Here is a 13,779-nt window from a genome sequence, read left to right as displayed (position 1 = left end):
TTGCATAATATAAAGATAAGGATAAAAAACTCGAAGTGAAAAATAAAATCTTCCTCCTCTGCTCAACCATGTCCTCCCCAATCCTGAATTCACTTCCCAGAAATCACCCCTGTTAAGTTTCTGCTTTTAGTTTAACCATACTTATCTACTTCAAGTTTTATCGAGTTTACACAAAATCTATTGATTTTCTACTATGAAAGGTTAAGAATTTATCATGACCTACCTACCCCTCCACCTCTGGACTTATTTATAGTTTATATTTTTCTTCTTCTTCTTCTTTTTTTTTTTTTTTTTTCAGAGACAGGTCTAGCTTTGTCACCCAGGCTGAAGTGCAGTGGCACAGTCATGGCTCACTGCAGCCTCAAACTCCTGGGCTCAAGTGATCCTTCCAACTCAGCCTCCTAAGTAGCTGGGACTACAGGTACGTACCACCACACCCAGCTAATTTGTAATTTTTTTGTTAAGACAGAGTCTTACTATGTTGCCTGGGCTGGTCTCAAACTCCTGGCCCCAGCAATCCTGCCTCAGCCTCCCGAAGCACTGAGATTACAGGTGTGAGCCACTGTGTGTGGCTTTATTCACTTTAAACAATGTGTTTAAATGTTGCTTTATTCACTTTAAACAATGTATTTAAATGTTTAATTCTTCATTTATCAAATTTAACATGGATTGAATAACCACAATGAAAGATAAGAATACTATCCTGGCCGGGCGCGGTGGCTCAAGCCTGTAATCCCAGCACTTTGGGAGGCCGAGACGGGCGGATCACGAGGTCAGGAGATCGAGACCATCCTGGCTAACACGGTGAAACCCCGTCTCTACTAAAAAAATACAAAAAACTAGCCGGGCGAGGTGGCGGCGCCTGTAGTCCCAGCTACTCGGGAGGCTGAGGCAGGAGAATGGCGTAAACCCGGGAGGCGGAGCTTGCAGTGAGCTGAGATCCGGCCACTGCACTCCAGCCTGGGCGACAGAGCGAGACTCCGTCTCAAAAAAAAAAAAAAAAAAAAAGAATACTATCCTTCTTTCTACTTCTCTTCCATCTGCTTCTCAATTTTTCTTAGTTATATTAATATGTGTCTGAATAATATTTATGATATTTGTATTTCTCCCTTTCCATTTCTCCACTGAAGCAAGTAACAGCCTCTGAATTTTATCATATCAGGGAGGTATGGGACACGGAGGAAAGCAGAATTAGTCTGTACAATTTTTCCTGGATTTTGTTTTCCGTAAAACTAAATTCACTGAGGAGTGCAGGATTGAAGGGAGGCAGCATGGTGACTGGGAGATACAGGAGGTGGGGAGAAGCTTCTCCCCTAGAGATTCCATGAGGGTGGGTGGTGGTGAAAAGGTATGCAGGATTCAAACATTGCTCCATGGTGGAGCTCCAAGGAGGAGGCTCAGAAGGGTTAGATGTGTCAGATATCTGGGGAAGGAAGGACCCTAGCACAGGGTTCCCCAGCTTAGCTAAGACTCTCATGCCTCACATAGGGCCCCAAAAGTCCCAAAAGAGCAGAGACTTGCAGCATGGGAAACAATCATTCATCAAGGCTCTGTTACCTGGGTATAGAGATCACTCATGATGGGAGGGTCTCCCTTTTCTCTGATGCTTTTGTAACTGTGTGCCATTGACCAGACCAAAGGAGGGCAGAGTAACCCCAGAAATGTCTGTGATTACATTTCCCATCAAGCCGGACCTATGAGGGAGGTATGGGGAGAAAGAGGATATTTCCTAGATACAGAAATTAAGTTGAAGTGTAAAAAATAAGGTGGTATTTCTTGCATACTTGAATTCGTTGAGATTTTTCATGCGATTCTTTAATATAATTATTAAATATACTGTGATTTGGGTATTGTTATACCTGAAATTGAAAAATCAATAGCTAGCACTTATGATAATATGATTGCATAAGTATTATTCACTATAAACAAATCTTGTGACTGGACTAAGCTAGAAGGAAACTTAATCTTACGACATTAAAACTTTGCTGCTGAAATCTTTCCTTCATTTGTTTCTGGTTCTACTTAGCTGCCACCATAATCGCATAACCTGATACCTTAGATTCCTTCTTTTGTGCTGAAGAACTTCCTCAAGTCATGCTTTTTCATATAGGGAGCTTGAATGGTAATTTTTTTTACTTCCCAAATGTCTTTGTTTTGTCCTCATGCTTAGTTAATAATAATGCTGACTTCCAAAAATTTTTTCCTTAGACCTTTGAAGATATTACTCTTTTTTTTTTCCTATATTCTCACTTACTTTTTGTCCACTGCTGTAACATTGATTAAGGGGGGTTAATTGAAGTCTACCTCTAGGGTATTTCTAGTTCTCCTTGTAACTCCTACAGTTTTTGCTTTGAGTGTTGATGCTATGTTATTTGGTGTATAGATGCTACAACTTCATTATGACTATCTAGTTTAATGCTTTTTTCTTTTCTTTTCTTTCTTTCTTTTCTTTTCTTTCTTTCTTTTCTTTTCTTTTTTTTTTTTTTTCTGAGATAGAGTCTCCTTCTGTTGCCCAGGCTGGAGTGCAGTGGCGCAATCTCAGCTCACTGCAACCTCCGCCTCGTGGATTCAAGCGATTCTCATGCCTCAGCCTCCTGAGTAGCTGGGACTACAGGCCCACACCACCATACCTGGCTAATTTCTTGTATTTTTAGTAGAGACGGGGTTTCACCATGTTGGCCGAGCTGGTCTTGGATTCCTGACCTCAAATGATCTGCCTGCCTTGGCCTCCCAAAGTGCTGGGATTACAGGTGTGAGCCACTGTGCCTGGCCTCTAGTTTAATTAGTTTAATTCTTTTTTTTTTTTTTTTTTTTTGGGCCCAGATTCTGTGATTATTCCAAGTCTGGCTTTCATTTTTCTCTCAGGCCCCAATTCTCTCACCAGGAAGCATCTTTAGTGAACTACTCTGATGGTTGCTCCACAGCCCATTCCTCTCTTTGAATTTGCTGATGCTGAACCTGGAGCTTATCTGAGGCTTTCTTGGAAAGAACCTGGCTTGTCTTTGGTGTTCTGAGATGCAATTTTCTCTCTGTTGATTTTTCTGGAAATTCAAACCTATCTGTGTTTTACTTTCCACATAGTTATCAACATTTCTGATACATTGATTATACTCTAATTGTTTTCCACTGTTATGTGTCTGTGCTTTTAAAAAAAAAAAACTGTCTTGGTTACTTAATGTGATTTTTAACCCTTAAAAAAGTGGAGATGTATACATTCGTTAAAAATACCGTGAAAGCATTTTCTTTCTCCTGAGGAAAAGTGAATTTCTTGTCAGAATATCTGACTGATCCTGTAATTTAAATTAAAAGAAAATTTTGGAGAAACAGCAAAACAAACAAACAAACAAAAACTGTCTTGAAGTTGCTGTGGGAGGTATAGAATTAATCGTGTGCATATAGTCTATTGCAGCTTGACCTAGAACCTTTCCTATGAGAGATTCTTAATAATAAGCTCTGCATCCATAAGAATAAAACTTCATTTAGTGGCCCATCCATTTATTTCTTCCGTCTCTGGGTCTTCAACATGCATCGTATGTGCACACTAAATCATTTAATCATTTTTACACTTCTCCTTAATATTCATTAAGCTGGCTGGGCGTAGTGGTGGGCGCCTGTAGTTCCAGCTACTCGGAGGCTGAGGCAGGAGAATCTCTTGAACTGGGGAGGCAGACGTTGCAGTGAGCCAAGATCGCGCCATTGCACTCCAGCCTATGTAAAATAGCGAGAGTCCATCTCAAAGAAAAAAAAAAAAATATATATATATATATATATATTCATTAAGCTATCAATGCTTGGGTTCTCTTTTTTCCCTATCCTGAAAATGTAAAATACTGGAAAGACCTATTTGAATAATGTGTCCCTAATGAGCATTAAAAAATTTCAGTGTACAATTTAAGATATACTGTTATTGTTATGTAGCTGTTATAGGTCGCCATAATTCTAAAGGGAATTATAGTAATTTACAGTCGGGATACAGTTTAAAATAAAAATATATCAATAAGTTCGAAGATTTGAATAAACTAGTTGCATGTAATTTTCTTCCCCTCCCTTCCTCCCTCCCTCCCTCCCTTCTTTCCTTCCTTCCTTCCTTCCTTCCTTCCTTCCTTCCTTCCTTCCTTCCTTCCTTCCTTCCTTCCTTCCTTCCTTCCTTCCTTTTTTTGAGTTGGGGTTTCACCATGTTGTCCAGGCTGTTCTTGAACTCCTGAGCTCAGGCAATCCACTCACCTTGGCCTCCCAAAGTGATGGGGCTACAGGCGTGAGCCAGCCCATCCGGCCTATTCTCATACTTTCTATACATTACCAGCCTCAAGACGTTTTACAGCTAGTGGCTGATAATACTTGAAATATCTGCCAACCTAAAATGCAAGGAAAATTAACATAGGCTGTTGTATAATAGACCATGATATATAAATGGAGACGCAAACCCAGTGCTGAAGCTGTGTCTAAAACAGAATAATAAGATACTCCTGGATTTCTGAAGCTATTTAACTATCCCATTCTCTTCACAAAGCAAAAAGGAAGATAATAGTGACAGATGGTAGCCAGTGCTACAAAAGACAACAATACTGTCTATTCTAAACACATAAAAAGTAGTGATTTTGCATTTTTAAAACACCAAGAACAGTTTTCTCCATTGCTTTTGACCAACTCCTTCTTAAGTCAAAGGACCCCCCTTGTCTGCCCTTCAGGATGATACCCAAATTCCAGCTCATGGAAGGGCAGTAGTAATCTGGACTCCATCTTCCTCTTAAGCTTTATTTCCTAGTAGTTACTCTCCTGTTGGCCACATTCTAACCACATTGAGCTGCTTTCTCTCTGCTTATGGACAAGTCAAGTTTCCATTCCCCATACCTTTGTCATTATGTTCCTTCTGCTTGAAGAGTCATTCCTCGCTCTTACTGCCTTATACGCACTTATTCTTTTTTCAAGACTGAATCCAAATAATATCTTTTTGGGGAAAGTCTTACACAAAGAATCAATATTGACCTTTCTAGTGTTTATGAAATATGTTGTGCCTTTATTACCATTGGATTGTACCATATTTCAGAGATTAAAGTTGGCCTGCTGGGCTTGAACACCATGACTTTTACAAAAATCCAGTGTTTAAATAAAATTCATATTGATACAGGATTTTTTACTCCTTAGCTCAGCTAGATCCAAGTTATTGTCTCATGACCAGGAAAAATTAGGCATGGGAACTGTTTGGGTGAAGGAGAAAGGACAAGATGGAGGAAGGTGAACAAGAAGGCATAATCCATGTTGCTTCCGGGTTCTTCCTCACCAACTTTCCCGCGCGCGGGAAGATGCAGATCAACCGAGCATGCTCCAGGTGATGTCAATCCGAAGAGATCAAAACTTACCCGGCCACGCCTATGGAGACGCCCCTATCACGCCCTTATCCTGCCCACTGCCCTCCCCCTTCCAGTACCAATGCATAAAAGTCTGCCACTGGCAGGAGCCAGTGTGACTTCTTCGGCCCCCGCATTTGTGGACCGGAGAACATCACCCGAGAGCGCCGGCGCGACTTCCCTGGCCCCCCACACCTGAGGACCAGAGAACCTCGTCCGAGAGTGTATGCATATTTGCAATAAAAGACTGCCACTTTCTTATGTACTTTGGCCTCATGTTTAATTACTTAGCTCTCCCAAATTAAGTTACATTAAATTAAATCAAAACAGTTAGTGCCAAATTAATTTAAATTAAAACAGGAACATCAAAGAGTGAGTGGAATAGAATTTATTAAGTGAAAAGGAGAGCTCTCAGCAAAAAGAGGAGTCCTGAAAGCAGGTTGCTGGTTGTCTTCCTTCACAGTTGAGTATAGTTGCTTCTATATCCGCTGATGGGGCTGGGTTCCCTATTTGCATAGGGCACCAATTCCTGGTGGCTCCACCCCATCCTTCCAGTGCGCATGCTGGTCCTTAGTCTGAGCTGCTCCACATTGATTTATTTCCTTTCTACGGATGTGTTAACGGATGGAATTTTTCATTGCGGGCTGTGGGGAAAAGAAAGATCAGACTGTTACTGTGTCTATATAGAAAGAAGTAGACATGAGAGACTCCATTTTGTTCTGTATTTGAGATGCTGTTAATCTGTGACCCTACCCCCAACCTTGTCCTTGCAAGAGACATGTGCTGTGGTGACTCAAGGTTTAAAGGATTTTGGGCTGTGCAGGGTGTGCTTTGTTAAAGAAGTGCCTGAAGGCAGCTTGCTGGTTAAAAGTCATCACCATTCTCTTAATCTCAAGTACCCAGGGATGAGTACACTGCCAAAGGTTGCAGGGACCTCTGCCTAGGAAAGCTAGGTATTGTCCAAGGTTTCTCCCCATGTGATAGTCTGAACTATGGCCTCGTGGAAAGGGAAAGACCTAATCGTCCCCCAGCCTGACACCCGTGAAGGGTCTGTGCTGAGGAGGACTAGTATTAGAGAAAAGAAGGCCTCTTGGCAGTTGAGATAGAGAAAAGCATCTGTCTCCTGCCCGTCCCTGGGCAATGGAACATCTCGGTGTAAAACCCGATTGTATGTTCTGTTTACTGAGAAAGGAGAAAACCGCCATAGGGTGAAAGGTGGGACTTGCTAGCGCAGTGCTGCTCTTTATGCACTAAAAAGGTTTATGGAGATGTTTACATATGCATATCAAGGTATAGCACTTTTCCTTAAACTTACGTCACAGAGATCTTTATTCACATGTCTTACTGCTGACCTTCTCCCTATGATGATCCTATTATCCTGCCCTTTCCCTTTTTCTAAGATGGTAAAGATAATGATCAATAAATACTGAGGGAACTCAGAGACAGGTGCCAGCGTGGGTCCTCTGTATGCTAAGCACCAGTCCCATGGGCCCACTTTTTCTTCTCTATACTTTGTCTCTGTGTCTCATTTCTTTTCTCAAGTCTCTCGTTCCACCTGACGAGAAACGCCCACAGGTGTGGCGGGGCAGGCCACCCCTTCAGCGGGCATGTTTAAGCAAAGCCCCCTGTGCACAATGACCTTGGCAGGTCAGGGGTTCTCCAGGGACCCTCCCCTATCTGCCTAGGAGAGTTCTCTGCCTCCTGCCTCTATCAGTATTCTCTTGTCAATGCCAGGCTGCAATCTTTTTTTCTTTATACGCTAAATATACAAGTAGAAAGTTATATGATCAATTTAACTGTGAACATGTAATGTCATTATGTACATGATCTTAAATTATCCTTTTGGAAGATAAGTCTTTTTCTTTTTTAGTGGAAATATTAGGTCCTCTGTTTTCATTGTTAACCACATCAGAATCTGTATTATTAGTTTTTAGTTTGGAAATCTGTTGCAGTACAGCAGGCTTACCATATGGTGGCACCCAAAAGCCCAGAAACCAACATCCTGCGGCCCAGTATTAGACATGTGTTCAAAAATGGAGGCAGTCAGCTTTCTAGTAGGTAGCAACAGGAAATAAAGAGTCGTAAGACAGTCATCTTAAAAGGGTGCTGGAAATGTTCTATATTGCATATGTGTATATGTAAAAATTCATAAAGCTATATTAAGATTTGTTCGTTTTATTCTTTGTATGTTGCACAACAATAAAAAATTTAGGCCAGGCGCAGTGGTTCACACCTGCAATCCCAGCACTTTGGGAGGCCAAGGTGGGCGGATCACTTGAGTCAGGAGTTTGAGACCAGCCTGGCCAACATGGTGAAACCCCGTCTCCACTAAAAATACAAAAATTAGCCAGGCGTGGTGGCACCTGCCTGTAATCCCAGCTAGTCGGTAGGCTGAGGCACTAGAATCGCTTCAACCCGGGAGGCGGAAGTTGCAGTGAGCCAAGATCCTGCCACTGCAATCCAGCCTAGGCGACAGAGCAAGACTCTGTCTCAAAAAAAAAAAAAAAAAAAATTAAATGACTATAAATGAGAACCATTTTATATAAGCCATCTTAAATATTTCCCTATTATTGAAAACAATAACAACAAATTTTAGAGAGTACTAAATATTAGCAATTTTCCTGCATAGTATGAAACTATTTTATGATAGTTATTTTATTTTATTTTTTCTTTTATTATTCCCATTTTACACATGATATAGTTATTTGGGCTTATTTCTATACATTTAAAACATTTTAAAAATTGTCTGTTTAAGTTAAAACTGTACCATCAGCAGCACAATAGTACGATGGATGAATAAATTATGGGCACAATCACATATTGGAACAATATACAAAAGAAGAATTAAAGAACCACAACTGAATGCATTGACATGGATAAACTCCCAGGCACGGTGGCCCATGCATGTAATCCAAACACTTTGGGTGGCTGAGATGGGAGGATTGCTTGAGCCTGGAAGTTCAAGACCACCCTGGGCAACCTAGTGAGACCCTGTCTCTAAAAGAAAAAAAATTAGCCAGATGTGGTGGCATGTGCCTGTGGTTCCAGCTACTCTGTAGGTTGAGATGGTAGGATCACTTGAGCCTAGGAGGTTGAGGCTGCAGTAAATGGTAATCATACCGCAGTACTCTAGCCTGGGCGACAGAGTGAAACCACATCTCAAAAAAAAAAAAAAAAAAAAGGATACATTTTATAAACACAGTGAAAGAAACAAGTCACAAAGATCACTTACATAGAAACTTTTGTATAAAGTTCAAAAACAGTCAAAATAAACTATATTGTTTATGGATGCATACATAGGTGGCAAACCTAAGAAACACCAGACAGAATGATTATCATAAAAGTCAGGATAGTGGTTACTCATTGAGGGAAAGGAGAAGGATGCCACCCGAGGAGAGGAACACAGATAGCTTCTAAGGTACTGGCATAGTCCTACTATTGCTATATTTCTGACTGGGTGCAGTGGCTTATGCCTGTAATCCCAGCACTTTGGGAGGCCAAGGCAGGTGTATCACGAGGTCAGGAGTTTGAGAACAGCCTGCCCAATATGGTGAAACCCCGTCTCTACTAAAAATACAAAAATTAGCTGGGCATGGCAGTGCGTGCCTGTACTCCCAACTACTCGGGAGGCGGAAGCAGAAGACTCACTTGAACCCAGGAGGTGGAGGTTGCAGTGAGCCAAGATCATGCCACTGCACTCCAGCCTGGGTGACAGAGCGAGACCCTGTCTCAAAAAAATAAATAAAAATAAAATAAAAGTGTATATATATTTCTTAACCTGAGTGGTGGTTACACAGGGTCTTACTTTATAAAAGAGGCAGATCTAAAAGTAAAATTCCAACAATCAGGTATTTTGTAGTCCAGAAAGTCCATGGTTTTACCCTTTAGCAAACTAAAAATTGTCACTGTGAGAGGTGAAGCCAGCTGGGCTTCTGGGTTGGGTGGGGACTTGGAGAACTTTTCTGTCTAGCTAAAGAATTGTAAATGCACCAATCAGCACTCTGTAAAAACGGACAAATCAGAACTCTGTAAAATGGACCAATCAGCAGGATGTGGGTGGGGCCAAATAAGGGAATAAAAGCTGGCCACCTGAGCCAGCAGGGGCAACCCGCTGGGGTGCACTTCTATGCTGTGGAAGCTCTGTTCTTTTGCCGTCATAATAAATCTTGCTGCTGCTCACTTTTTGGGTCTGCACTACCTTTATGAGCCATAACACTCACTGCAAAGGTCTGCGGCTTCACTCCTGGAATCAGCAAGACCACGAACCTACCAGAAGGAAGAAACTCCAGACACATCTGAACATCTGAAGGAACAAACTCCAGACACACCATCTTTAAGAACTGTAATACTCACTGCGAGGGTCTGTGGCTTCATTCTTGAAGTTGGTGAGACTAAGAACCCCCCGGAAGGAACCAATTCTGGACACAACAGGCCGTTAGAATTACGTGTAAGGTTGCCAGATTTAGCAAATAAAAATACAGAACTACAGCTAATAAATATTCAAGGCTGTAAGTAGAATGTTAACTTCAGATAAATAAGTTTCTAGTATAAGCATATCCCCATGCAATATCTGAGACATACTTATGATAAAAAACAAATCATTGTTTATCTGAAATTCACATGTAACTGGGTATCCTGTATTTTATCTGGCGACACTATTTGTATGGCCCGTTGCACAAGCAGAAGCAGTTCACAGTGGCCCAGGGTAAGGAGTACCCAGAGGAGGCTGAAGGAAAGGGAAGAGGAGGAAGAAGAAAAATCTTAAAGTAAGTTAGCCTGATCCTAAGTTCCTATTTGAATAACGGTGTGAATGAATTTGCTGACCAGACGTGGTGGCTCACGCCTGTAATCCCAGCACTTTGGGAGGCCCAGGCAGGTAGATCACCTGAGGTCGGGAGTTCGAGACCAGCCTGACCAACATGGAGAAACCCTGTCTCTACTAAAAATACAAAATTAGCGGGGTGTGATGGCGCATGCCTGTAATCCCAGCTACTTGGGAGGCTGAGGCAGGAGAATCGCTTGAAATCGGGGGGCGGAGGTTGCGGTGAGCTGAGATTGTGCCATTGCACTCCAGCCTGGGCAAAGAGTGAAACTCTGTCTCAAAAAAAAAAAAAAAAAAAAATTTACTGAGTTCAACCATTATTGCAATAGTTTATGGGAATGAATCTCCATAATGCATTGAATAATTTCTATCAACAAAAAGCAAATGTTTAAAAGAGCCATCATTGTTTCTCCTTAAAAAAATATCTCTCTCTTTCACTGCATCAGCCTCTCTTCTATTTACTTTGCATGAAGATAGTATAGATGATAGTCTTGACGATACTCTTCTATAACTAATTTTTTTTCTAATTTGTAGCCAATGCTTAGAAGTGAAGTTTCAAGGTAGGTTGTTTTGTTTTTCTTCTACTAATACATGTATTCTCCTGACCATGTACCAGGATCTGACTTAGGCCCAAAGGACAGGACAATGTATGATACCGACACAGTCCCTTCCTATGGAGCTCAGATTCTAGGCCCTAGAAGACTGTAACGTGTGTGTGTGTGTGTGTGTATGTGTGGGTGTGGGTATGATGCACTTGGTAAAGCATTATCTAGCAACAGTGAATATCTGTTGTTCGTTGCATAGCATCCCACCTTCTTTTGGGAAACCATCCAGACCCCATTCTGTTACTTGGTTTGGGTGAAATTGACCCCAAATCAGTCACTACCATTGATGATAATTGATTCAAGAATGGTCATATAATCCAGTAAGAACTGATGAACACCTGGGAGCCAATAAATAGAGACTTCTGGAAAAGAGAGGCATTCGTTCTTGCCTTTGAGCTTTGCAAGGTGGTAAAGCTTGGTAACAGTCACCATATAGCTAACTTGAGTGGAGTCATCCAGATAACCAGGGCTGTCAGATACCCCCAGAGAGAACCATTCATATGTGCAAAGGATGAACTCAACACCCAGAAGAAGCATCCTAGTGACACACTGGGCAGCCCTGATTCAAGAGGAACCTGAAAGTACTCACAGATTTCATTTAAATTGAGCCAATAAATTAATTCATTTCTTAGGGCAGTTTCAGTTTTCTGTCATTTGAAGCATAAAGATCTGGTGTAATAAAAGTCTAGGAGGAAATGAAAGATTTCTTTCCTATTCTCAACCTCCAGTATCATCTCCTAGAGATGATCACTGTTTCTTACAGACATACATTTGCAAACATGTATCTAATGTATGTCTTTTAATGCAAATAGGATTGTATTAAATATATAGTTCCACCACTTGCTTTTTTAAAACTTATGTTGTATTATCGGCATCTTCCTTTGTCAACATATAGATCTACCACTTTTTCTTTATAGTTGCATAAAATTCTATAAATTAGATGTATCATCATCAATTTAATCTCTTCCATTGATAGAAATTTAGTTTTTCCTTAATTTTTTACTTTGACAAACATTACCTTTGTACATATATCTTTGTGCATTTGTGTAGCTATAAAAGGAAAAAAAAATCCTAAAAGTGAAAGTGCTCAAAGAGAATGTGCACTTAAAATTTTTGGCCTCCAGAATTATTACAGCAATTTACACTCTTTTCAGAAACATGAAGCTATGTTTCCTCAGCACTGATAAAACTGATAAACTTTAGAAAAGTTTGCCAGTGCGATAATGAAAAGCGGTATTGTTTTCTTAATTTGCATTTGTTTAGTGAGTGCATATATACACACACACACACACACACACATACACATGCAGACATACATGGAGAGACACATACATATTTAGACTATTTTATAACTTCATTAACTATTTTAATGTAAATTTTTTATTCATATCCTTAGCTGATTTTTCTATTGGGTCATTTATCTTTTCCTTATTGATTTGTCTTTACATATTAAGAAAATAGATTCTTTTCTCCTACATGTTTTGAATACTCTTCAGTTTTGTTGTTTGTCCTTTTGGTAATTTATTTCTGAATCTCTTTTTCTATTAAATGTTCTAAGTAGAGAGAAAACAGGAGAGGATTATATAATGAGCGCTCATACAGCTACTACCTAGTTTTAACATGTTGTCATTTTGTAATATTTGCTTCAGCCTTTTTTTTTTTTAAAGAAAAAATGTTACAAATACAACTGAAGTTCTTTCATACCCTCTCCAATTCCATTCCTTTCCACCCCTCACCAGAATAACTAGCATCCTGAAGGAAATGTGCCTGTGTTTTTGGAGACCCTTTATACCTCTCAAACCCCCATCACATGAAACAAATATTTAAATATTTTTCCTTGTCTTTCAGGAAAAAAAAAAAAAAGAAAATGTTAAAAAGACAGAAATAACAATTGGGGCCAGGTGCAGTGGCTTACACCTGTAATCCCAGCACTTTAGGGGGCCAAGGCGGGAGGATCACCTAAGGTCAGGAGTTCAAGACCAGCCTGACCAACATGGCGAAATCCTATCTTTATTAAAAAATACAAAAATTAGCCAGGTGTGGTGGCGGGTACCTGTAATCCCAGCTACTCGGGAGACTAAGACAGAGAGAATGGCTTGAACCTAGGAGGTGGAGGTTGCAGTGAGCCAAGATTGTGCTACTGCACTCCAGTCTGGGTGACAGAGTGAGACTCCATTGCAAGAAAAAAAAAAAAAGAAAAAGAAAGAAAGAACAAATGGATTGTTAACAGTTGTTCTTCAGTAAGTTACAACAGGATCTTCAAGTATCTTTCTAAGAGAGATTAATTTCACAGTATTGCAATAGTAACACTTGCATAGTTCCCATGAGAAGCTATTCTCAAACTGTGCTAGCCTCTTGACAGATGTTGCTAATAAAGAACAGAGAAGGATCTGCCCATGAAACTTGGATCAAATGAGGTCACTGAGTTATGATCAGATGGCATCATTATAATTTATTTCAACCTCAGGAGAGATTATTTTTTTAAGGTCGTAATATCTGTTTCTGTCCACTTTGAAGCACATATTAGTTGGCATCAAAGCCCTCCATGTCTGCTTCTGCAAAAGGTCATGGTTGAGAGAGTTGGGGGTGTTCAGGCTTGCTTGGACATATGAAAAATGAAGAAACTTCATAAGCACTGTAGTGCTTATGAAACCAATGTGGTCATGTCTGAACATTTTTGAAGAATGAATTTTAAAACAGCTTAAAAAAACCCACAAACCTTTTGAATGGTCTCCAGTTATTTGGTGTACTGAAACTTCTACCTCATTGCTTTATTTTTCTATTAAAGTTTTGTTTGTTTGTATGTTTGTTTTTAGAACTAGGGTCTCACCCTGATGCCCGGGCTGATCTCAAACTCCTGGGCTCAAGCAATGCTCCTCCCAAAGTACTTGGATTACAGGCATGAGCCACCATGCCCAGCTGCTTTTTTTTTTTTTTTTTTTTTTTTTAAGGACCCAAATTAGGCCTAGCCTAAACAAGTGAGTCACCTCCAATTTTGACAAGT

This window comes from Papio anubis, chromosome 7 (genome assembly GCF_008728515.1).
Source record: "Papio anubis isolate 15944 chromosome 7, Panubis1.0, whole genome shotgun sequence".
NCBI lineage: Eukaryota > Metazoa > Chordata > Mammalia > Primates > Cercopithecidae > Papio > Papio anubis.
The sequence above is the reverse complement of the archived record's forward strand: the minus strand, read 5'-3'. Positions refer to the sequence as shown.